At 41.7% G+C, this 25,854-nt stretch overlaps 1 protein-coding gene across 1 annotated transcript in view; it reads left to right on the forward strand.

Annotated features, from left to right (window-relative positions):
- The window catches only part of LOC126234876 (sialin-like), a 613,986-nt gene that overhangs the window by 475,624 nt on the left and 112,508 nt on the right, over positions 1 to 25,854 (forward strand). The window lies entirely within an intron of this gene.

The following is a 25,854-nucleotide window of genomic DNA, read 5'->3' on the forward strand; positions in this document are numbered from 1 at the left end:
TCTACCATTTCTGCCCCATTCGGTTAAATCCTTCGTGGTGTGTCGGTTTCTTTTGCCATAGGGCGCACAATATCATCAATGTATCTCACATTTTTTATTTCTTCTCCCTGAACTTTAATTCTCTTATTAAATTTCTCCTTGGTCTTGTTAACTGCTCGCTCATATTTCAGATTATACAAATGGAGAATAGGTTGCAGCCCCGTCCCACTCCGTTCTCAACCGATGCTTCCTTTCATGTCCTATGGGTTGCAGATAATCGAATACCAGATATACGAGGTAAAATGACGTAAAGAGCGCTTAGTAGAAAATATTTTCATATTCCATTTTCTAACTCCTCACAATAGGAGTTAGAGAGCTTTTGGAGAACTGAAACAGCCGAGTAATGATTTTAAATGGAAAAATACAGAACGCAGGCATAATTTTTGTAGACTCTTCATTTACGTTCGTGGAGTAACGACCTGGGAAGCACGTGTGCCCTGTGAGCGCGTGCGTACTCTCGCGTTTGTGTGTGCATGTGTGTGTGTGCGCGTGTGCGCGTCGTAGGCTGCAGCAGACAGATTGCTGCCCCTTGTTAGCAGTCATTGTGTGTGGAGCTGCACAGCTGACAGCGCTCATCAAACAGTATTTTACAGCACGGGAACTAATTTGAAGGCCTGCTGCCGCTCTCCAGACGGTCGGCCGATTTGCAAGTTAGTGACTCGCTAATGACTGCTTTCGGAATGAGGCGGCGATCCGGCGTCCAAATTTGTTTGTTTATCTGGCGCCGCTGCTCGTCAGCGCGATGAGAGGTGCTCCATCGACGTTTGGCGCAGCGAAATCAGCGCGGGAACAGCACGTGGAAAAGACTGCTGTAATTAAGCCATTGTTCGAAGTCCGTATTGTGGGTATTGTAGTAATACAAATGAGTCGATTGTTTTATTGCATCTGGTGAAAATTGGTATGAACTCATGCTGTCGATTAGAAGAAGAGTGCTTAAACCTCTGCACAAAGGCTAATCTTATTTGCACATTATAACACAATTACGCAGGAGGAACGAAGAGATTAAAATAGCACTTCTGTACACACAATCGCACAATAATTTTTCAAGTTGTAATTGTCCTTACAGTTGTTCCAGAGCCACAAACTTCGAAAGTTACGAACTGTATTCTTTCTTTTCTCCTATTGTTTTGAACACTAACTCTGATCAATAACTCTGCCCTACGATTTGTAGTACAGTACCTCAAAATTTGCATTCGTATATAATTACCTTTGTTTATCAGTTGCGTGGACTAAGTGTCTAGAGAACTATTGTTATATCGTGATTTTTCTCTTAAAGACGGTATGCGGAAGCAACTCTCGCAACTGAATTAAGTTCTTTCACCTCAGAATCGCTCCAGACGAGCTATTTGCGAAATTACACGTTAATGTTATATCAGAGCATATTCGTCATTTTGTATGGCCCTGTTACTAACACAAGTTTTGAGGACCTTTTGATCTGGCTCCTGATCAACATTTCAGATCAACAACATTCTGGTGTTAAAGGCAATGTCACTGGCTTATTTTTGTGTCTCTTTATAGGATAATGCTTTGCGACAACCTTCTGTGATTTTTCTGAAATGCAGAAGTCTTTGTCTTCGTGTTTACTGTACAAATATTATCAGATTTCTCTTTTTTGTTGCATCCATTTTGTTTCGTTCGATATGAGACTAATTTTTCTTTATATTGGATTTAATAATCCTTCCAGAACTTTCTTCTTTGTTGCAAAAAAAAAAAAAAAAAAAAAAAAAAACGTTTCAGTGTTGTCCTTGACATTTCAATCTGGTTTCATACTTCCTTCATAGGATCCTCTCAACAACAACAGAGACTCATTGGCAGAAGCAGAAGTAAGTTCACACACACCAGGGGGAAGTGTCCTGGGAACTCTTTTGTTGCGTATAAACAGTTTGTTGTATATTAACAGACATCTCATAATTTTTGCAGGTAATGCAGTTACCTATCGTATGGTGCTGTCTGAAAAAGGATTGCACAAATATCCAGTCATGTCTTGATGAAGTTTCAAAAACATGCAAAGATTAGCAACCTATTTTAAATGCTCAGAAACGTAAAATTGTGCACTTCATAAACAATAAAAGTGTAGTATTGTGTGACCAGCGGATCAATGATTCACAAATGGAATCAGTCAACTCAAACAAATACCTGACTGTAACAAATTGTGGTAAGAAGGAATGAAATGATCAGACAGGCTCAGTCGTACGTATACGTGGCAGAATTCTTTTCATCCGTAGGATACTGAGAAAACGCAGTCAGTCTATAATGGAGGCGGGTTAGAAAACGTTTCTGAGTCCCGTTTTTAGAATATTTCTGCCTGCCGCTGTGGCCGAGCGGTTCTAGGCGCTTCAGTCTGGAACCGCGCGACCGCTACGGTCGCAGGTTCGAATCCTGCCTCGGGCATGGATGTGTGTGATGTCCTTAGGTTAGTTAGGTTTAAGTAGTTCTAAGTTCTAGGGGACTGATGACCTCCCATAGTGCTCATAGCCATATGAACCATTTAGAATATTTCTAAAGCCTAAATGCGCAAGTGCCTGCAAAAATCCAAGAACAAGTATTAAGTGAAGGATATGGAAGTGTACTTCAACCTTATACGTTTCACTCCCGTAGAGACTACGAAGACAAGATTAGACTAATTACAACGTGCAAACAGTAATTTGGGCAGTAATTCTTCCCGCATTCCGTACGTGAATGGAACAGGAAGGAAATGACATTTGGTACAGCGCTTTGTACAGTACGCCACGCAATTCACAGTGATTTGCAGAGCATGTTTATGGATGTAATGTATCTGTTAGAAACTGTATTGTGATAGTTTCAGCAGCTGACATCATCAATTAGCAGAGAGTCTACCATTCAGATGGCCCATTTGCTTCATCACCATTAACTAGATACGCAAAGTTATTTCCAATATAGTGCGTGAGTGCACACCGTTTTCAAAGTCAAAATCTGCTAAATGGCATATATTGTCGTAACTAGCGAAGCGTAATAGTGTTTTAGCAGCTTTTTGATAGAATGTATAAAATATAATATCAACGCATGAAGTGTTGAGTTCTAAGGACAAAATATTTCAGATCGATTCCGTATTTCTGGATTTCCGGAAGACTTTTGACACTGTACAACACAAGCGGCTTGTATTGAAATTGCGTGCTTATGGAATATCGTCATAGTTATGTGACTGGATTTGTGGTTTCCTGTCAGAGAGGTCACCGTTCGTAGTAACTGAAGGAAAGTCATCGAGTAAAACGGAAGTGATTTCTGGCGTTCCCCAAAGTAGTGTCATAGGCCCTTTGCTGTTCCTTATCTATATAAACGATTTGGGAGACAATCTGAGCAGCTGTCTTAGGTTGCTTTCAGATGACGCTATCGTTTATCGACTAATAAAGTCATCAGAAGATAAAAAATTGCAAAAGGATTTAGAAAAGATATCTGAATGGGCGAAAATTGGCAATTGACGCTAAACAACCAAAATTTTGAGGTCATCCACATGAGTGCTAAAAGAAATTCGTTACACTTCGGTTACAAAATAAATCAGGCAAATCTAAAAGCTGTAAATTCAACTAAAGACCTAGGAATTACAATTACAAACAACTTGAATCGGAAAATTTTGTGGGGAAGGCTAACCAAAGACTGCGTTTTATTGTCAGGACACTTAGAAAATGTAACAGATCTGTTAAGGAGACTGCCTACACTACGTTTGTCCGTCTTCTTTTAGAATGAAACTTCCTGGCAGGTTAAAACTGTGTGCCGGACCGAGACTCGAAGTCGGGACCTTTGCCTTTCGCGGGAAAGTGCTCTACAAACTGAGCTGCCCAAGCACGACTCGCGCCCCATCCTCACAGCTTTACTTCCGCCAGTACCTCGTCTTCTCGTATTCTTTTAAAATACTGCTGCGCGGTGTGCGATCCTTACCGGATAGGACTGAAAAAGTTCAAAGGAGGGCAACACGTTTTGTATTATCGCGAAATATGGGACAGGGTGTCACTTGCGCTGGACATAATTAAAACAAAGGCGTTTTTCGTTGTGACTGAATCTTCTCTCACGAAATTCCAATCACCAGCTTTCTTCTCCGAACGCGAAAACATTTTGTTGACACCGACCTAAATAGGGAGAGAAGATCACCACGATAAAAAAGGGGGAATCAGAGCTTGTACGGAAAGATATAGGTGCTCGTTCTTTCCGCGCGCTATACGAGATTGGAATAATTGAGAATTGTGAAGGTGGTTCGATGAACCCTTTGCCAGGCACTTAATTGTGATTTGTAGAGTATCCACGTAGATGCAGATGTAGAACCGTGTGGATCACAATCCAAAGCCGAACATAATATGACGTAGTGGATAACGTCGAAAGAGCCACGCGGCTTTTCGCAGATGATGCTCTTGTATTCAGAGAAGTCGCAACGCTAAATAAGCGAAATGCAGGAAGGCGTACAGAGGTCCGACGTTTGCTGCAGGGGTTGGCAGTTGATCCTCAACATAAACAAGTGTAACGTATTGCGCATAATTGGGCAAAGAGGCCTATTACTGTATACTTACAATGAGTATACGACTGCAAAACCTGGAAGCAGTCACTTCCATAAAATATCCTGGAGTATGCGTATAAGATCCAAATAAGACAAATCGCAGCTAAGACAGATCCTAGACTGAGGATGACTGAAATTATTCTCAGGTAGTGTAGTCTATACATAAAGCAGGTAGCGTAAACAACCCTCGTTCGACCGGTACCTGAATATTGCTCTTTAGTCTGGGAGTTGTACCGTACAGGACTGATAAATAGAGAAGATCTAAATAAGAATAGCGCATTTCGTTGCAGGTTCATTTAGCAGGAGCGAAAGCGTCACGGAGCTGCTCAGTCAATTCTATTGACAGACGGTACAGCGTACGTTCCTCGAAGAGTCAAGTAGTCTACTGATTCCTTCGGAGTACATCCCGCAAAATACCAGTGAAGGTAAATATAGAGAATCTAGCTCACTTGCAGGCTTAACAGCACTCGGTCTTTACGAGGACGATTTGAAAGTGGAACAGGGAAGGAGGAAATTGACAGTGGTACACGAAGTAACCTCTGCCATCCACCGTACGTTGGACTGCGGATTTTAAATGCATATGCAGATCTAGACACCGTTACGATGAGCGCCACAATAGAGTTTTCCGATTTCCATTTAATTTAAATTACAGCTCGGAAGGTCGCACCCTGAATCGTGGTTTGGGGGTCTTCGGTGCTCTATTATTCTTTGAGCTAGGAACATCGAGGACAAAGTTTCTGGTTTAGCCCGCACCAGTGGCCATTTATAGTCATTCGAACATCTGTCTTACTTAAGCCATGTTACAGTATATTCAGCAATGTTTGAGCGACAGACCGGCGCTGGCGACCAAACAAATTGTGTAAATCTAATAACTCCTTTTTTCAAAAGGTTTTAGTTGTGCAGAAATTAATGATCAGCTAATGGTACCATTTGTATGTGCACCGTTCTGATTTATGTGCAAAAAGATGCAAAAAAAGCACGTTTATCTGTGATTATTTTGAAGCACGCCTCTTGTATACTTTAAAATTGTAAGAATCGATTCAAACTTTGCACGAAGGTAGATAAATGGATAAAATCAAAACTACATTATTTTTGTCCAATAATCTTCATCGGTTGTCGAGATACGGTGATTTAACGTTGAGGTCAATGAAGCACGTAAAGTTCGTTCTTACGTTAAGTGAATTGACAGAAACAGTTTAAAACGAATAATTTTACAGAAATGCATTGTTACGATAAAGATGAAAACTCGCTTTCAAAAACCTAGCTTCATTCGAATTTTGCTTGCTAAAACAGTTTTTTTTCGAGTTTCTTTACGCACGCCATTTCTATTCTTCAGACTTATGGAAATCGGTTCAAATTTCGTAAGACGGTAGACAAATACATGTAATAATCGTCGTCTTGTCGTTTTGTGAAAGCTTTATCCGTTACCGAGATATAAGCAACATGGTTAGAAAGACAGTGAAGAAACCTGTACAGGATCAGTGGCCACCAGAGCCAACAAAAATCTGCATCAGTTGCCGAGTTATGGCAGTCTAGTGTCAAAAGTACGGTAGAGTAAAAGCTGAGAGCCAGAATGAAAAATGCTCCTATCATAGCACAAAAAGGCGAAAATGTCCTAGGCAGACTTAGGAATGGAAATAACTTGTTCACTTATCTGGCGGCTCCAGAGACATTTAAATCAAAATATCTCTACGTACTCGCGTTTTAGGAGTTAACCCTACTTCCCCATTGCAGTGAGCTCTCTTAACTGCAAGGTTTTGGTGCAGTTGCATCTTGCAAGTTAAACGCTAAACTTCCTGATCCTGTGCTCAAAACCCAGAAGGTTCAAATGGTTCATATGGCTCTGAGCACTATGGGACTCAACATCTTAGGTCATAAGTCCCCTAGAACTTAGAACTACTTAAACCTAACTAACCTAAGGACATCACACACACCCATGCCCGAGGCAGGATTCGAACCTGCGACCGTAGCAGCCCCGTGGTTCCGCGGCCGGCAAAACCCAGAAGATTCGCCAGCTATCGTAAACAATAGTTGATACTATATGGCTGAATAGAATGCGTGTAATAGCTAAAAAAAGTTTATCTGGGAGGGGAGAGGTGGGATAAAATTTATGGGGGAGAATTTGTACATGGCGGGAGGGGAACTTTAAACAATTTTTTTATTTCTAGGTAGTAGGGGGTGTGGGGCTTTTCTCTGAGGGGATCGATCCCATGTTAAATGTATGGTGAGGGTGTAAGAACAAATAGAAACGAATATATGTCCTTCAAGGAACTGGGATACATGAACAGTAGGAAGTATCCGAGAGTGAGGGTTCATCTACAACAGGTAGTATACAAGAGTGGTCATGCAAGCATCCTAAGCTTTAATGACACGTTGTCTGATATCGGAAGACATGATAAATGCCATGTTGGGTGACATGATGACGTATCATGTTATACGACATGACATCATGTATCACGTTACTTTACTTGACAAGGTTCATTGTGTTACATGTTTCGGATACTAATACCAACAAATAAAAAACGAAAATATGTCAACACGTTTTCACTTAAATGTCTTTGAAGCTTCCCGTTAAGGCGAAAAGCTAGTTCCCATTTTCACATCCCTGACTCTCCCCAGGACATATTTGCCTTTTTGTGTACTACGGTAGGAGCGTTAAGTGCCAGGCACATAGATTTCTGCTGGAGGTTGGTGGCGGAATGTACAACTCACTCCAAACCTTCCCTATCATCTTCAGATTTCCTTCAATTTCAGAAATTACTCACATTCTTTCTTAACGCCTTCCGTTTTAGTTAATTAATTTATCACTTCAAATTTTTATTGTTTAAAACAGTTTATTACTGTAACAATTAATAATAATAATAATAATAATAATAATAATAGATAAAAGAAACGTATACACACGGAAGCATACGTTTTTTACGATGGTAAACATACAAGTTAAAAATTCAGTACGCTACCCAGCCCTCATACCCGATACTGCATGGTGTTCGGAGTTATAATTTCTATCCACAGATTTCCCCGTCATCTTTTATTTCCTTCGTGAAATCAAGAATATTTTTATTTTCCTTTTCCCGAATTTACTAAGGTTTTGAATATGTATCTATTTGTACAGTAGAGGAAGGTAGATACCTAACCGCTGGACCTTGGTGGTGGGAATCTACAACTGATTCCCAAACATTTGTGTCATCTTTAAACTTCCTTCAATTTCAACAAGTTACTGACACTGATACTTAACAGCTTCCGTTTCCATCAATTAATTTAATTTTTCTTTGTAACTCATTTTTGTCACTTCAAATTTTTTATGACGGAAAACAATATTTGAGGAGCCTAATATCAAAGACAGGCATGTCGATTTTCGATTTTTTTACAGGAGAGGCAGAAAATGTAAAAGTATATTAGCGAAATTCTCACTTTTTTGAATTTCTTGTCTGCTCTCTTTTACATCAAACAAATGACTTTCAGTAAGGTAAACGTGCTAAAAATGAAAAGGTATGTCGTAAAAATGGGTTAAAAGGTGGACTTCGCCGGCTTTGATAGGAACTGTTGCATTTTTCCGCTTTTGAAACTAAACCAAAGTGTATCTATATACTTCTTAGATTAGTTTCTACTATAATTTTCTTCAAAAATAGTTAACAGTCCCTGTTTTATGCATTTTTGTTTTAAGAATGGCCTTATTGACATTTGGTATAAAATAAACTTACAGCACAGAACGGGTTGGAAGAGTTTGAACAACAACAATCACTGAACGATGAAATCGGAACGTTTACTTCTTTGTGCTGTAGAAAGGTGGATGGAAACTCTGAACGTCATTCATTGTTAGAAGTCGCTGCAATTTTGTATGTCCACTGTGGTTGCAAGCTGGAAAGGTAGGCACAGATTTTGGGGAGCATCTGGAAATAAACAGAAGCCCTGATCGTTAATATTTAATTACTAGTAAGATATTACCATGACATAAGGTAATTATGACTTTTAAAACTAAACACTCAGAAAATATGAATAGATGCCAAATGGAAAAGTAAACAAGGTTAGCTCGTCTCGCTTGTCTTGCTAACTTTCCTTTGGAACATTTCCATTCAGCTCTGTTTATCTTTCTTTTGCGTGCCTCGCCTGGAGAACCTTCTGACACATTCATTTACATATTTACAAGTGAAAATCTATTCAAAATTTAACAAAAACGCAATAACAAAAAACGCTACCAAACACACACACACACACACACACACACACAAGCCTCACACACACATACAGCACCCTACTACAAAGAACAAGATTGATTGCCGTGTACCAAATCCTGTGTTATGATTACGCTAACACACGCGTGCACACACACACACACACACACACACACGTACAAACGCAGCACCCAACTACAGAAAACAAGATTGAGTGTCGCATACCAAGTCCTGTATTATGATTGGCTACTGATGGATTTGGCAACTTTTGATATAACACCTGCTTGGACTTGACCGTTTTTGAAGCTAAGTCGCACTTTTATCGGGTTTTTATACTGTTTTCGTCCGTTTTTGACACTCAGTGAGGCTACCATCAGATTCAGAGAGGAAACTACTGTAAGAAAACATCGATATCAGAAAATCGAAAAAAATGATCTTGGCCGCGTCTTTGTTACTAGACTTCTCATTTGCTTATAATATTAAACAATTTATGTTATCACGTGAGAAATGTAATATATATAACCTGTTTTTAAAACAGGTGACAGTTTCTGAATATGCAATAAAATGAAATGGCATTTGGCATAGGGTCTCCATTACAACTGAAGACATTGAAATATCTCAAACAATACTCATCGGATTAAAAAAAAAAGTTGTTATGATTCCAATCCCCCCCCCCCCTCTCCCATGAACCATGGACTTTGTCGTTGGTGGGGAGGCTTGCGTGCCTCAGCGATACAGATAGCCGTACCGTAGGTGCAACCACAACGGAGGGGTATCTGTTGAGAGGCCAGACAAACGCGTGGTTCCTGAAGAGGGGCAGCAGCCTTTTCAGTAGCTGCAGGGGCAACAGTCTGGATGATTGACTGATCTGGCCTTGTAACACTAACCAAAACGGACTTGCTGTGCTGGTACTGCGAACGGTTGAAAGCAAGGGGAAACTACAGCCGTAATTTTTCCCGAGGGCATGCAGCTTTACTGTATGGTTCTTGATGATGGCGTCCTCTTGGGTAAAATATTCCGGAGGTAAAATAGTCCCCCATTCGGATCTCCGGGCGGGGACTACCCAAGAGCACGTCATTATCAGGAGAAAGAAAACTGGCGTTCTACGGATTGGAGCGTGGAATGTCAGATCCCTTAATCGGGCAGGTAGGTTAGAAAATTTAAAAAGGGAAATGGTTAGGTTAAAGTTAGATATAGTGGGAATTACTGAAGTTCGGTGGCAGGAGGAACAAAAAATGGCTCAAATGGCTCTGAGCACTATGCGACTTAACTTCTGAGGTCATCAGTCGCCTAGAACTTAGAACTTATTAAACCTAACTAACCTAAGGACATCACACACATCCATGCCCGAGGCAGGACTCGAACCTGCGACCGTAGCGGTCGCTCGGTACCAGACTGTAGCGCCTAGAACCACACGGCCACTCCGGCCGGCCAGGAGGAACAAGACTTTTGGTCAGGCGAATACAGGGTTATAAATACAAAGTCAAATAGGGGTAATGCAGGAGTAGGTTTAATAATGAATAAAATAATAGGAATGCTGGTAAGCTACTACAAACAGCATAGTGAACGCATTATTGTGGCCAAGATAGACACGAAGCCCACGCCTACTACAGTAGTACAAGTTTATATGCCAACTAGCTCTGCAGATGACGAAGAAATTGAAGAAATGTATGACGAAATAAAAGAAATTATTCAGATAGTGAAGGGAGACGAAAATTTAATAGTCATGGGTGACTGGAATTAGGTGGTAGGAGAAGGGAGAGAAGGAAACGTAGTAGGTAAATATGGATTGGGGCTAAGAAATGAAAGAGGACGCCGCCTGGTAGAATTTTGCACAGAGCACAACTTAATCATAGCTAACACTTGGTTCAAGAATCATAAAAGAAGATTGTATACATGGAAGAAGCCTGGAGATACTAACAGATTTCAGATAGATTTTATAATGGTAAGACAGAGATTTAGGAACCAGGTTTTAAATTGTAAGACATTTCCAGGGGCAGATGTAGACTCTGACCACAATCTATTGGTTATGAACTGTAGATTAAAACTGAAGAAACTGCAAAAAGGTGGGAATTTAAGGAGATGGGACCTGGATAAACTGACTAAACCAGAGGTTGTACAGAGTTTCAGGGAGAGCGTAAGGGAACAAATGGCAGGAATGGGGGAAAGAAATACAGTAGAAGAAGAATGGGTAGCTTTGAGGGATGAAGTAGTGAAGCCAGCAGAGGATCAAGTAGGTAAAAAGACGAGGGCTAGTAGAAATCCTTGGGAAACAAGGAGAAATATTAAATTTAATTGATGAAAGGAGAAAATATAAAAATGCAGTAAATGAAGCAGGCAAAAAGGAATACAAACGTCTCAAAAATGAGATCGACAGGAAGTGCAAAATGACTAAGCAGGCATGGCTAGAGGATAAATATACGGATGTAGAGGTTTATCTCACTAGGGATAAGATGGATACTGCCTACAGGAAAATTAAAGAGACCTTTGGAGAAAAGAGAAACACTTGTATGAATATTAAGAGCTCAGATGGAAACCCAGTTCTAAGCAAAGAAGGGAAAGCAGAAAGGTGGAAGGAGTATATAGAGGGTCTATACAAGGTCGATGTACTTGAGGACAATATTATGGAAATGGAAGAGGATATAGATGAAGATGAAATGGGAGATATGATACTGCGTGAAGAATTTGACAGAGAACTGAAAGACCCGAGTCGAAACAAGGCCCCGGGAGTAGACAACATTCCATTAGAACTACTGACGGCCTTGGGAGAGCCAGTCCTGACAAAACTATACCACCTGGTGAGCAAGATGTATGAGACAGGCGAAATACCCTCAGACTTCAAGAAGAATATAATAATTCCAATCCCAAAGAAAGCAGGTGTTGACAGATGTGAAAATTACCGAACTATCAGTTTAAGTCACGGCTGCTAAATGCTAACGCGAATTCTTTACAGACGAATGGAAAAACTAGTAGAAGCCGACCTAGGGGAAGATCAGTTTGGATTCCGTAGAAATATTGGAACACGTAATGCAATACTGACCCTACGCCTTATCTTAGAAACTAGATTAAGGAAAGGCAAACCTACGTTTCTAGCATTTGTAGACTTAGAGAAAGCTTTTGACAATGTTGACTAGAATACTCTCTTTGAAATTCTGAAGGTGACAGGGGTAAAACATAGGGAGCGAGAAACTATTTACAATTTGTATAGAAACCAAATGGCAGTTATAAGAGTTGAGGGGCATGAAAGGGAAGCAGTGTTTGGGAAGGGAGTGAGACAGGGGTGTAGCCTGTCCCCGATGTTATTCAATCTGTATATTGAGCAAACAGTGAAGGAAACAAAAGAAAAATTCGGAGTAGGTATTAAAATCCATGGAGAAGAAATAAAAACTTTGAGGTTCGCCGATGACATTGTAATTCTGTCAGAGACAGCAAAGGACTTGGAAGAGCAGTTGAACGGAATGAATAGTGTCTTGAAAGCAGGATATAAGATGAACATTAACAAAAGCAAGACGAGGATAATGGAATGTGGTCGAATTAAGTCGGGTGATGCTGAGGGAATTAGATTAGGAAATGAGACGCTTAAAGTAGTAAAGGAGTTTTGCTATTTGGGGAGCAAAATAACTGATGATGGTCGAAGTAGAGAGGATATAAAATGTAGACTGGCAATGGGAAGGAAAGCGTTTCTGAAGAAGAGAAATTTGTTAACATTGAGTATAGATTTAAGTGTCAGGAAGTCGTTTCTGAAAGTATTTGTATGGAGTGTATCCATGTATGGAAGTGAAACATGGATGATAAATAGTTTAGACAAGAAGAAAATATAAGCTTTCGAAATGTGGTGCTACAGAAGAATGCTGAAGATTAGATGGGTAGATCACGTAACTAATGAGGAGGTGTTGAATAGGATTGGGGAGAAGAGCAGTTTGTGGCACAACTTGACTAGAAGAAGGGATCGGTTGGTAGGACATGTTCTGAGGCATCAAGGGATCACCAATTTAGTATTGGAGGGCAGCGTGGAGGGTAAAAATCGTACAGGGAGACCAAGAGATGAATACACTAAGCAGATTCAGAAGGATGTAGGCTGCAGTAGGTACTGGGAGATGAAGAAGCTTGCACAGGATAGAGTAGCATCGAGAGCTGCATCAAACCAGTCTCAGGACTGAAAACCACAACAACAACACGATTCCAATTTGTTTGTCTCAGAGGGGGGCCTCCAACGATACCACACTGGAACCGCCATCCAACTTTGTATTTGACTACTCGGTTATAAATAAAGAATACGTGTTTCAGTGTTTTTGGAAATTCAGCCCCTAAGTGGGTGAAATAGGGAATGGAAATTTTTATGAAAATATTTCGTTATATTAAAACATTTTTAAAGCTAAATGTATGAAAATTTGTATTTGACTTCTAAATAAATATGTGTTAGGGGATGAAAGCTTCTATGGGAATATCACCAGAAGAGCTTAAAAGGCACGATTAACGAAGGTGTCCGACTCTAGCTACCGGATTCGCGTTTTGTTCAGAAGTGAAGTGGGAAAAGATCACGCTTGTGTGGCCTTAATTAAAGTGCAAAGTTTAGAAGATGTTGCAATTTGCGAACAACTTAAAAGTTCGATTAAAGTAAATGAGAAAACCTATGCAGACCATACAGTCAACGGGAGCGAGGCAGCAGTCGCGAAGGTAGTACCATTATAAACATCGAAATGCTTCTTGTCTTTAGAATGCAGGGTGGTCCATTGATCGTGACCAGGTGAAATACCTTACGAAATAAGCGTCAAACGAGAAAACTACAAAGATCGAAACTTGGCTAGCTTGAAGGGGGAAACCAGATGGCGCTATGGTTGGCCCGCTAGATGGCGCTGCCATAGGTCAACGGATATCAACTGCGTTTTTTTAAATAGGAACCTCCATTTTTTATTACATATTCGTGTAGTAGGTAAAGAAATACGCATGTTTTTGTTGGACCACTTTTTTCGCTTTGTGATAGATGGCGCTGTAATAGTCAAAAACATATGGCTCACAATTTTAGACGAACAATTGGTAACAGGTAGGTTTTTTTAAATTAAAATACAGAACGTAGGTACGTTTGAACATTTTATTTCGGTTGTTCCAATGTGATAAATGTACCTTAGTGAACTTATCATTTCTGAGAACGCATGCTGTTACAGCGTGATTACCTGTAAACACCACATTAATGCAATAAGTGCTCAAAATGATGTCCGTCAACCTCAATGCATTTGGCAATACGTGTAACGACATACCTCTCAACAGCGAGTAGTTCGCCTTCCGTAATGTTTGCACATGCACTGACAACGCGCTGGCGCATGTTGTCAGGCGTTGTCGGTGGATTACGATAGCAAATATCCTACAACTTTCCCCACAGAAAGAAATCCGGGGACGTCAGATCGGGTGAACGTGCGGGCCATGGTATGGTGCTTCGACGACCAATCCACCTGTCATGAAATATGCTATTAAATACCGCTTCAACCGCACGCGAGCTATGTGCCGGACATCCGTCATATTCGAAGTACATCGCCATTCTGTCATGCATTGAAACATCTTGTAGTAACATCGGTAAAAAATTACGCAGGAAATCAGCATACATTGCACCATTTAGATTGCCATCCATAAAATGGGGGCCAATTATCCTTCCTCCCATAATGCAGCACCATACATTAACCCTCCAGGGTCGCTGATGTTCTACTTGTCGCAGCCATCGTGGATTTTCCGTTGCCCAATAGTGCATATTATGCCGGTTTACGTTACCGCTGTTGGTGAATGACGCTTCGTCTCTGAATAGAACGCGTGCAAAAAATCTGTCATCGTCCCGTAATTTCTCTTGTTGCCAGTGGCAGAACTGTACACGACGTTCAAAGTCTTCGTAATGCAATTTCTGGTGCACAGAAATATGGTACGGGTGCAATCGATGTTAATGTAGCATTCTCAACACAGGCGTTTTTGAGATTCCCGATTCTCGCGCAATTTGTCTGCTACTGCTGTGCGGATTAGCCGCGACAGCAGCTAAAACACCTACTTGGGCATCATCATTTGTTGCAGGTCGTGGTTGACGTTTCACATGTGGCTGAACACTTCTTGTTTCCTTAAATAACGTAACTATCCGTCGAGCGGTTCGGACACTTGGATGATGTCCAGGATACCGAACAGCATACATAGCACACGCCCCTTGGGCATTTTGATCACAATAGCCACACATCAACACGATATCGATCTTTCCCGCAATTGGTAAACGGTCCCTTTTAACACGGGTAATGTATCACGAAGCAAATACCGTCCGCACTGGTGGAATGTTACGTGGTACCACGTACTTATACGTTTGTGACTATTACAGCGCCATCTATCACAAAGCGAAAAAAGTGGTCGAACTAAAACATTCATATTTCTTTACCTACTACACGAATATTTAATAAAACATGGGGGTTCCTATTTTTTAAAAAAAACGCAGTTGATATCCGTTTGACCTATGGCAGCGCCATCTAGCGGGCCAACCATAGCGCCATCTGGTTCCCCCTTCAAGCTAGACGAGTTTTGTTTTTTGTAGTTTTTTCGTTTGATGCTTATTTCGTGAGATATTTAGCCCGGTGACTATCAGTGACCCACCCTGTATAATGGATGTAACAGTGTTACATGCTACAAATAAGTTCAACCGACCGTTGTTTGACTATTAAGGTTTAACGTACAATTAAAAAAAAAGAATGTGAGCAGAGCTTTTGTGTTTTCTGCTTGCAGTATTAGGAGAGAGTCGTCATGTGGCGAAGACATGCGGAGTGATATATCAGCTCGTTATACTTTTTTTATCATTTCCGTGCGAGCGGCCTGCAGCAGTTAGGCGGGCAACTTTACCTGAAAGGCGGCGAGTTTCTGGGCCGTTAGTCGCCGGGCGGCCGACCAAAGGGGATGAAATATGGGGGTGGCGGGGCGGCGGCTGGCACCGGCGACCGATAAGGCAGCCGGCGCTGGCGTGGCGCAGGCCGCGGCACCCACAAAGGCGATTCATAAATCCGCCAGATTAGGCCGGCCGCAGCGCACCGGGGCACGCGAGGTCGTCTGCGCGGCAGGCGGAGGCGCGGGACGCAGCACGCAGCAAGCTCCCGCGGGAAATAGGGGCGCCGGCGCCGCTTCCGCCTGCACAACAGGTATCGCCTCCTCCGGGAGCCGCCTGCTATCTCAGCCAGGGCGCGTAGACCCGCCCGCGGGGACGCATCCAGTGCCACACATCCAGGCGTGCGTCCCCGTCCAATACACGGCGTGCAGCTTGTATTGCTGCTGGTGAGTCGACTCCTTTCAGTATGAGTTTGGACTAGAAGAGGACTAGAAGAGGTCGCAAAAGTCATGTAATGCCGATGTGTACATACAGGGTGTAAACGGTATAAGGCGCCAAATTATACAGATGGTACATCTCGGTGTGCTTGACAAAAAAGTCTAACGACATTTTCTTGTATCATGTACTTTATTTTTGTATTATTAAAACCTAATGTTCGCAGGATGGATAGTACCTGAGTGTAAAAATTACGAACAACTTCAGTTGGAAAGAGCACATAGACAATACTGTGGGGAAGGCGAGGCAAAGGTTGCGTTTCATTGGCAGGACACTTAGAAGATGCAACAAGTCCACTAAAGAGACAGCTTACACTACACTCGTTCGTCCTCTGTTAGAATATTGCTGCGCGGTGTGGGATCCTTACCAGGTGGGATTGACGGAGGACATCGAAAGGGTGCAAAAAAGGGCAGCTCGTTTTGTATTATCACGTAATAGGGGAGAGAGTGTGGCAGATATGATACGCGAGTTGGGATGGAAGTCATTAAAGCAAAGACGTTTTTCGTCGCGGCGAGATCTATTTACGAAATTTCAGTCACCAACTTTCTCTTCCGAATGCGAAAATATTTTGTTGAGCCCAACCTACATAGGTAGGAATGATCATCGAAATAAAATAAGAGAAATCAGGGCTCGAACAGAAAGGTTTAGGTGTTCGTTTTTCCCGCACGCTCTTCGGGAGTGGAACAGTAGGGAGGTAGTATAATTGTGGTTCGATGAACTCTCCGCCAAGCACTTAAATGTGAATTGCAGAGTAATCATGTAGATGTAGATGTAGATAGTATACGAATTTCTGTTTACGTAGTCAACCGACAGTATACGGCGTACCGAGATTATTGCCTACAATGACGGGGCGGTCAGAGAAACGCAACGAGCCGACCAGAGGATTGAAATCATTAGACGTGTACAACGACGTGATGTGATAATCAGGTGGTACCGAAAAAAGGAGTGTAAACGGTTTTTGGGTTGTCAAGAATGTGTAATTCGCTTTACGTGAATTGAATACAACCAGTCTGTTTCTCAACAAGTCGATAACGAAGGTCGTAGTAATGACAAGCTAATATCAAACACAATTTATTTCCATTAGTACAAAGTCAGTGAATCACCAAGTAGATAGTTTCACCTTTTTACGGCAATACCATAACGAATACTCCATTCACATTATTTTCCTTCTGTGCAACAACATCGTAACGAAAAGAAAACTCATTACTTCGTTTCCTTTTACACCAATACTACAATAAATGTTCGAAATGACACCATTCGCTTCTACACATGCTTCATTACGGCGAACCCAGTTTCGTCGCCCTCGTTCACACACATGAACATTGGCCTTTATGGTATTGGCAGCATCTAAAATCTTCTGCGTCAATTCGTCCACATTATTTACTGGCTCAGCATAAACAAGTTCCTTCATATGGCCCCAAAAGTAAAAATCCAGTGAATTTAAATCAGGGTTGCGTGCTGGCCATCGACGTGGACCCGATCGCCCGATCCATCGTCCTGGAAATCGACTATCCAAAAATCTCTGTGACCAATGTGGGGTGGAGCACCATCGTGGAGGAACCACATGTTATGACGTATGCCTAACGGAATGTCTTCTAACAACGTTGGTAACAATGTTTCCTCTAGAAACGTTCGGTAATAGTTATCAGTCAAACGTGCAGGTAAAACATAGGGTCCAATAATGTAATTATCGAGCATACCCGCCCACACATTTACGGAAAATCGTCGCTGAAAATGTGTTGCCACTACGTGGCGAGCATTGTGTACACTCCACGTGTGCATGTTATGGAAATTAGTTATTCCGTCTCGAGTGAAACACGCTTCATCTGTGACGAGTATTTTGTTCACAAAATCATTCTGTGCACTGTGTAACAAAAACCACTCTGAGAATTCACGTCGTGGAGGGAAATCTTGTTCTTCCAATGCTTGTACGCGTTGAATGTGGTAAGGCCGCAGACGCTCCTCTGGTAAAGTGCGATGAACGACAGTGTGCGATATACCCACGTGGCGGGCGATGCTTCTAGTACTCTGAGAAGGATCCTCCTGGATGCGGTCCAGAATTCTTTCCTCAGCTTCCAATGTACGATCGGCGCGTTGTGGGCCTCTGCCTTCTGCGCGGGGCAGTAAAGAGCCAGTATCTCTCAATCTAAAGAAATTAAATACGTACTCGTCAGTTGTATTCTGTCATGATGCAACAAAAACGGAAAGCATATCAGAACAGAAGATACGTTTCGCATACGGACGAAAATTTACAAAGGTGCAGGTAAGTACTGTACTTTATTAAGATGTAAATGCATAATAATCGCATACAAGTTTAAAATTACAATGACACAAACCTTCGGTGCACAGCAGCAAATGTCTTTCGTGCAGGAAGTCGTCGTTGTGGGAAGCGTTCTCGATAAATTCGTACAACTGCCCTCGCAACACCTTTTGCCTCTCCATAAATTAAATGCATATCGCATAGTTCGGCTGTAGTAAATCTCCTTTCCATCCTAACAGTTAACAGAGTTGCAATTACATCTCTACAGGTTACTCGCCTACTGTCGTCGCTCGGTGTATTACAATGACGCAGCCACTCAGGCCGCAGTTGCCTATGTGTTTACGTTTTACGCTCGCGATGTCAATATGCGCAGCGGGCAATAACATTAACCGATTGCTTACGTACGTGCACGGCCAAGTATCTACTTTTCCAAAACCATTATCCTGAGACGAACAGTTTTTTTTCGGGACAACCGTAGGAAATACGCAAACATGTTACTAGACTTTTTTGTCAAGCATTGTGAGATGTGCCATCTGTATACCGTTTACGCCCTGTATAGAGATGGTGGCAGTATCGCATACACAAGGTATGAAAGGGCAGTGCACTGGAGGAGCTGTCAATTGTACTCAGGCGATTCATCTGAAAAAGTACTACAGCATGATTCCACATTTTTAGATTTCCAGAAGGCTTTCGACACCATTCCTCATAAGCGTCTTCTAACAAAACTGCGTGCCTACGGAGTATCACCTCAGTTGTGCTACTGGATTCGTGATTTCCTGTCAGAAAGGTCACAGTTCGTCGGAAAGTCGTCGAGTAAAACAGAAGTAATATCCGGCGTTCCCCAAAGAAGTGTTATAGGCCCTCTATTGTTCCTGATCTATATTAACGACATAGGAGACAATCTGAGTAGCCGTCTTAGATTGTGTGCAGATGATGCTGTCATTTGCCGTCTTGTAAAGTCATCAGATGATCAAAACGACTTGCAAAATGATAAGATATCTCTATGGTGCGAAAAGTGGCAATTGACCCTGAAGTTATTCACATGAGTACTAAAAGAAATCAGCTAAATTTCGATTACGTGATAAGTCACACAAATCTGAGGGATTAGAATTACAAATAACCTAAATGGAACGATCACATATATAATATTGTGGGTAGAGCAAACCAAAGACTGCGATTCATTGCCAGATCACTTAGAAGATGCAACAGGTCTACTAAAGAGACTGCTTACACTACGCTTGTCCGCCCTATTCTGAAGTATTGCAGTGCTTTGTGGCATCCGCATCACGTGGGACTGACGGATGACATCGAAAAAGTACAAACTTGGGCAGATCGGTTTGTATTATCGTGAAATAGGGGAGATAGTGTCACAGACATGATACGTGAATTGGACCGGCAATCATTAAAACAAAGGCGTTTTTGAATCACCAGTTTCCTCCTCCGATTGCGAAAACATTCTGTTAGCACCCACCTACATATGGAGAAATGATCATCACAATAAAATAAGAGAAATCAGGGCTCGCACAGAAAAATTTAAGTTCTCGTTTTTCCCGCGTGCCGTTCGAGAGTGGAACGGTAGAGAGACAGCTTGAAGGTGGTTCATTGAACCCTCTGCCAGGCACTTTATTGTGAATAGCAGCGTAATCACGTAGATGTAGATGTAGATGTACTGGCGATGTTTGCAAAAGCGATCGGCAACCCTTCGGACATCTCGGGCACACATGCATTCTATATAGCTCCTGCATGCCTCAGTTTCCCAACTTTTACTGCCGTGGTAACGGACGGACAACAGGCGACGGTACCAGCGCTAGCAAAGGCTGCCCCTTACAACAGACCTATTCACACACGTGACCAGAAAGTAGTGCCTCGAGCATTCCGCCTCCGGCCGCTATAAAGGTCGGCGCCAAAGCTGCAGTGGTCATTTCTTCTGGCTTCTACAGCATCTCCTAGCCTCCAGGCGGGTACTACACTCCCCATCGTCTTAGGACAGTCTCAGAATCCATCATAGGGACCGATGTCGATGTACTCAGCATGCATAGTTGTTTCCCTCGTTCCATTCGAACTGTATCCAGCATAGACTTTTCTGTTTCTATGCGGCTGTTATCCAGGACATCTTCATCAGACGTTTCTACTCAAGTGTATTTGTGTATCAAGACCCTTAATATGTTAATTTCTCGCCATACGATCAGATTATCGTACCTGTGAAACACTGTAATCATTATTTTGTTATTATCGTCAAAACAGACGTTTTCTGTTATTGGTCTATAAACTTTTCCAAACTTTGATCACCGTTTTCACTGTGTAGGTGTGAGAGACACACCCTAAAAGGTTTCTGACATGATTATGGCCGCACGAGGGAAATTTGAACGTGGAATGGTAGTTGGAGCTAGATGTATTGGACATTCCGTTTTGGAAATCGTTAGGGAATTCAACATTTCGATATCTACAGCCAAGAGCGTGCCGAGAATACCAAATTTCAGGCATTACCTCTACAGCACACAAAGTAGTGGCTGACGGCATCCTTCACTTAACGACCGAGAGCAGCGGCGTTTGCACTGAGTTGTCAGTGCTAATAGACGAGTAACATTGAAATACTAGTGCAAGGCACCATTTGCTTCCATTTTACGTTGGATATATAGTGAATACCTTTCAGTTCCACTGCATAGTCTTTCTGGGAGAGTTAATAAGCAAAATCGCAATTACGCAGTGGATCAAATGAGACGTAACTGAATCATATGAGGCAAACATGTGTGTGTGTCCTGCTACTTCATTTGTTTCCATTGAATTCCAAATTTGAATTAATTCCAGTTCAGTCATTCTTGTATGTTAGGAAGGGCTTGGGCTGGTGGCGACCCTGTAAATTTTATTGTAAAAAAATTGTCTTTTGATGGTAGCTTAACCGCAGATATTTGCGAAGTGTGGATGCAATTCGGTACTTAATATGGTTCGATTCAGTCCATTATCATCGATAAGGTTGCGACGTGTAGCTTACACCTACAAATAGAAATAGCTCTCACTGTAGACCAGCGAACTAGCGGTTTACATAAGTAGCTTACACATCTATATCTACATCTACATTCCCCAAGCTACCTTACGGTTTGTGGAGGGTACTTTGTGCATCACTGTGACTTCCTCCATTTTATTTTCCGATGCGTATGGTATGCGAGAACTAATGATTGTTGCTTAACCTAGGTGTAAGCTTGAATCTCACTAATTATGATCACTGTCTTTTCGTGGGAGGAAGCAATATTAATTTACTATTCTATGAACATATGCTCTCGAAATTTTAACTGTAAAACACTCGCTCTGTGTTGCACACTGCCTCTCTTGTTGCTTCTAGAACCAAAGATGGATGCAAATCTCCGTGCCGATCACAAACTTACTGAGCGGAGGGCTCTTCTAGCCATCTTTTCTATATCATCTACCAGTTTTGCAAGTATGTTTCATCTGCGTTCTGTTTGCATCCATAATCTGCAAACCAACTTGAACTGCATTGTGGAGGCTAGGGGCCACTTTCCATTGTACCAGTTATTACGGCGTTTTCCCGTTCTATTCACGTTTTGAAGGGGGGGGGCGGGGAGGGCTGGAAAAACGTTTGCTTAAATGCCTCTGTGTGCGCTATAATTAATCTAATTTTGTCTTCAGTATCATTACAAGAGCGATACTACAGCATTGCAGTATATTCGTAAATTCGTCACATAGCGCTTGGACCTGAAACTTACAAAGTCGGCTTTCAAGGCATAGTTTGTGTGTATCTTCAAGCTTTTTCCGTTTAATTTTTTTCTGTATCTCCATGACTCTCTCCCATGGTCAAAAAAACCTGTGACTATTCGTGATGTCCTTTTTTGAATATATTCAATGTACGCGGTTAGTCCTGTCTGATACAGGTCCCACAAACTTGAATAATATTCTGAAATGGGTTGCACGTGAGTTTTGTAAGCAGTCTCCTTTGTATACTGCTTGCATTTCCCTAGTATTCTACCAACGAACCGAAGTCTGCTACCTGCTTTTCCAACGATTGAGCCTTTTTTATCGTTCTCATGCCCCTACAGATTGTTACACACAGGTGTTTGTACGAGTGACACATTACAACTGTGTCTCAGTGAAATTGTAGTCATTGAGTAGTATGTTTCTTTTCGTTTTGTCAAGGGTAAAAATTTATATTTCTGAACATGTAAAGGAAAATACCAACTTTTGCGCCACGTTGTAATCTTATCAAGATACGGCTGAATATTTCTGCAGCTCTTTTTCACGAACTACTGCATTATACATCTACATCTACATGATTACCCTGCAATTCACATTTAAGTGCTTGGCAGATGGTTCATCGAACCACAATCATACCATCTCTCTACCATTCCACTCCCGAACAGCGCGCGGGAAAAACGAACACCTAAACCTTTCTGTTCGAGCTCTGATTTCTCTTATTTTATTTTGATGATCATTCCTACCTATGTAGGTTGGGCTCAACAAAATATTTTCGCATTCGGAAGAGAATGTTGGTTACTGAAATTTCGTAAATAGATCTCGCCGCGACGAAAAACGTCTTTGCTTTAATGACTTCCATCCCAACTCGCATATCATGACACACTCTCTCCGCGCTATTACGTGATAATACAAAACGAGTGGTTATAATTAAACTGACGTTGTTTCGACTGCTGCAGTGCGGATTGCATGCATCGTAGGTACCTTCATTAATCGTTGCGCTCGCGGAGTATGCTGAAAAATTTATAGTTCCACTTTCTGCCACCAGGTGGAAATCAGTCGCTGTGAGCAGTCAGAATGTGGTTTGGATGCGGGAGAAAACACACGATAGTGGTGGTATGCCATGTTTTTTTAGGATATGATCACAAGTTACATAATGTATTCAGCAACATGCCGCATCCGTGACGTGGCATGGTCGACACTTTCTCACAGCATACCCGGTGTAATCAGAGCGATATGTTATCGTATGCTATCCTTCAGACCGGGAAGAGTCCGAGTACATCACTGAGACACACGATCTTTCAGATATCACCTCAGTCGGAAGCCACACAGATTTAGATCGGAGAATCTGGAAGGCCACACGACTCGAAATCGCCTACAGATGAAGCAGTCGTTACCCAAAGTTTCTCAAAGCTAATCATTCATCCGGCAAGCAACATGTGGTGTCGCTCCATTTTGCATGAAAATAATGGTGTGGATGCATTTGCATTCTTGCAAAGATGGAATCACGTGTTGCGTAAGGAGGTCCCTACAACATGGAGATATCACTGAATACCTAACAGGGCCGCTAAGTGTCATCTCCTTGAAGAAAAACTGACCAGGAATTAAGGAGCCAGGGAAACCACACTATACAATCACATAAGCTGAGTGCAGTAGATGTTCTTGCACAGCATGTGGCGGAGTAAAACCCAAATTCAACAGTTCTGTACGTTGACGGCACCTTACAGAGTAAAATGTGCGTCATCCGTTCAAAGAACATTTCTTGGCCGCATGTCATGCACTTCCATGCGTGCCATAAAACGAAGGGAAAAGTCATAGTGCTGTACCCTATCTTGGGTCTTCATTTGCTGCACGTTATGAACCTTGTAGGGATGCCAGTGTAATGCGCCGCAAAATCTTTTGAACTGTGAACTCCACAACCTAAGTCATCTGTTTCTTCAGATTTCTTTACCATGTTCCTTAGCCCATTTATTGACATGAAGCCTCTTCGCAGGTGTTCCCATCGGCAGTATTCCCGCAATGCTGCGCTGCTGCCATTCTGTTGCAACAACTTTACCAGCATTGCACCAACTTTCTTCGTAACAGCCATTGCATTTCGTAGTGAAATCTCCAACCGTCTTAAGCCTTTACACAAACACTCTCTTTACAAAAGATATCAGCATGCTTCACCAAGCGGCAAAGAGCGTACTGACGTCAAAACAGGAATCATTTTGCATTCTGATAGCTTAAAGCGGCATATATTCATCTGATGGCAGAAAGTTGAACTATTATTATTTTTTCAGCATACTAGCGCACCAATGGAGTGGGTGAGAGTACAAGTGGTACCAGTCTTTGCTGATACGAACAGAATAAGTGACTGCCAAAAGTTAAACAGCTATTTATAAATTATGTGAGTTACTATCGAAATATTTGAACTTTTTTGTAATGGTCGGCTAGTCCGTGTGTATCTGTAGGTATGGTTCGAGTTTGTAGTGCTTCTGCATTATTTTTTATAATATATTAAAATATTTATATTCCTTGTATCTTAAAAGTTTTTAGTGTTAAACAGGTATATGTGGAAAAACATTTTCTTTAGTGTGCTATATTATGAAGACGTTTTTGATACAATGGAAAGGACTCTCAGGTTACAATACATGCTCATTACAGAATAAGGATATGTTCGTAATTAATACAAAATTAATATAACAATCTGAAAAAAGTAAAATGAGAATAAAGTAAAAATACCAAAACGCAAATGTATTCGCGTGGTTTCAACGTGTACGAGATATTATTCAATGTTACTTTATATAGCCCTACAACAGTCAGTACTTAAAATAGAATCACAAACGTTTCCTTCTGTGGTATTTCTTGAAGAATGTCTTTCCTGTGGTTATACACGTCATACTGTACAACTGTGTTGTGCATTTTACAGTCTTTCTCTTCCCCTTGTTTGACCACGTCCTTTCCTTTCTCCTCTCATTCTTCTTACATGCATGGTAACTGCTGTCTGGAAGTGAGATATTTTATTATAGAATTCATGATACGTTGGAAGGATATAGTTCTTTATTTCCTCAACATTTTTCCAGTTCCGAAAATTATTTCATACTTATCCTGATGCTAAGGCTCCAGAAGAGCTGTTGATGGGCGAGCAATATTGTGCCTCCTAAAATCCGCTTCAATAAACTCAAGATCAGGTTTTAGTGAATAATTTAACTGCATTGTTAGAGAATTGTCTTGGCTGAGTCTGAGCCTACTACTATTCTTCCATTATATTTAGTTTCCTTGAGTGTCTTAAATGACTTCGTCCTTAGCTATGGCATCCATGGCTTTAATTGTTTTCATTTCCACTTCGGGAGACTTAAGGCTGACCTCCTTCACTGCCCCCATCCTGTCTTCGGGACAAAAATGGTTAAAATGGCTCTGAGCACTATGGGACTTAACTGTTGTGGTCATCAGTCCCCTAGAACTTAGAACTACTTAAACCTAACTAACCTAAGGACATGCCCGAGGCAGGATTCGAACCTGCGACCGTAGCGGTCGTGCGGTTCCAGACTGTAGCGCCTAGAACCGCTCGGCCACTCCGGCCGGCTGTCTTGGGGACAAATACAAGTGTTTCTTTGCGTTATCACATTTCATGCACGTATGGCCAGATTCAAGGAACTTGTGATCTATAATGTCAATATGCTCATTTCGCCTCAAGATGTGCAACCATTATTTCAAAACAGAACCTATTTAAACACGCGTTAAATACTGCTATAAGTAATCTTAAAAGCATACTTAGAGGCTGTTGCACTAAAAAAATGCTTACCTGAACCTTCACTAAAGATAGCAACAATTCTCCTTTCGTCCACCATTC

Source organism: Schistocerca nitens, chromosome 2, assembly GCF_023898315.1.
Source record: "Schistocerca nitens isolate TAMUIC-IGC-003100 chromosome 2, iqSchNite1.1, whole genome shotgun sequence".
NCBI classification, from domain to species: domain Eukaryota; kingdom Metazoa; phylum Arthropoda; class Insecta; order Orthoptera; family Acrididae; genus Schistocerca; species Schistocerca nitens.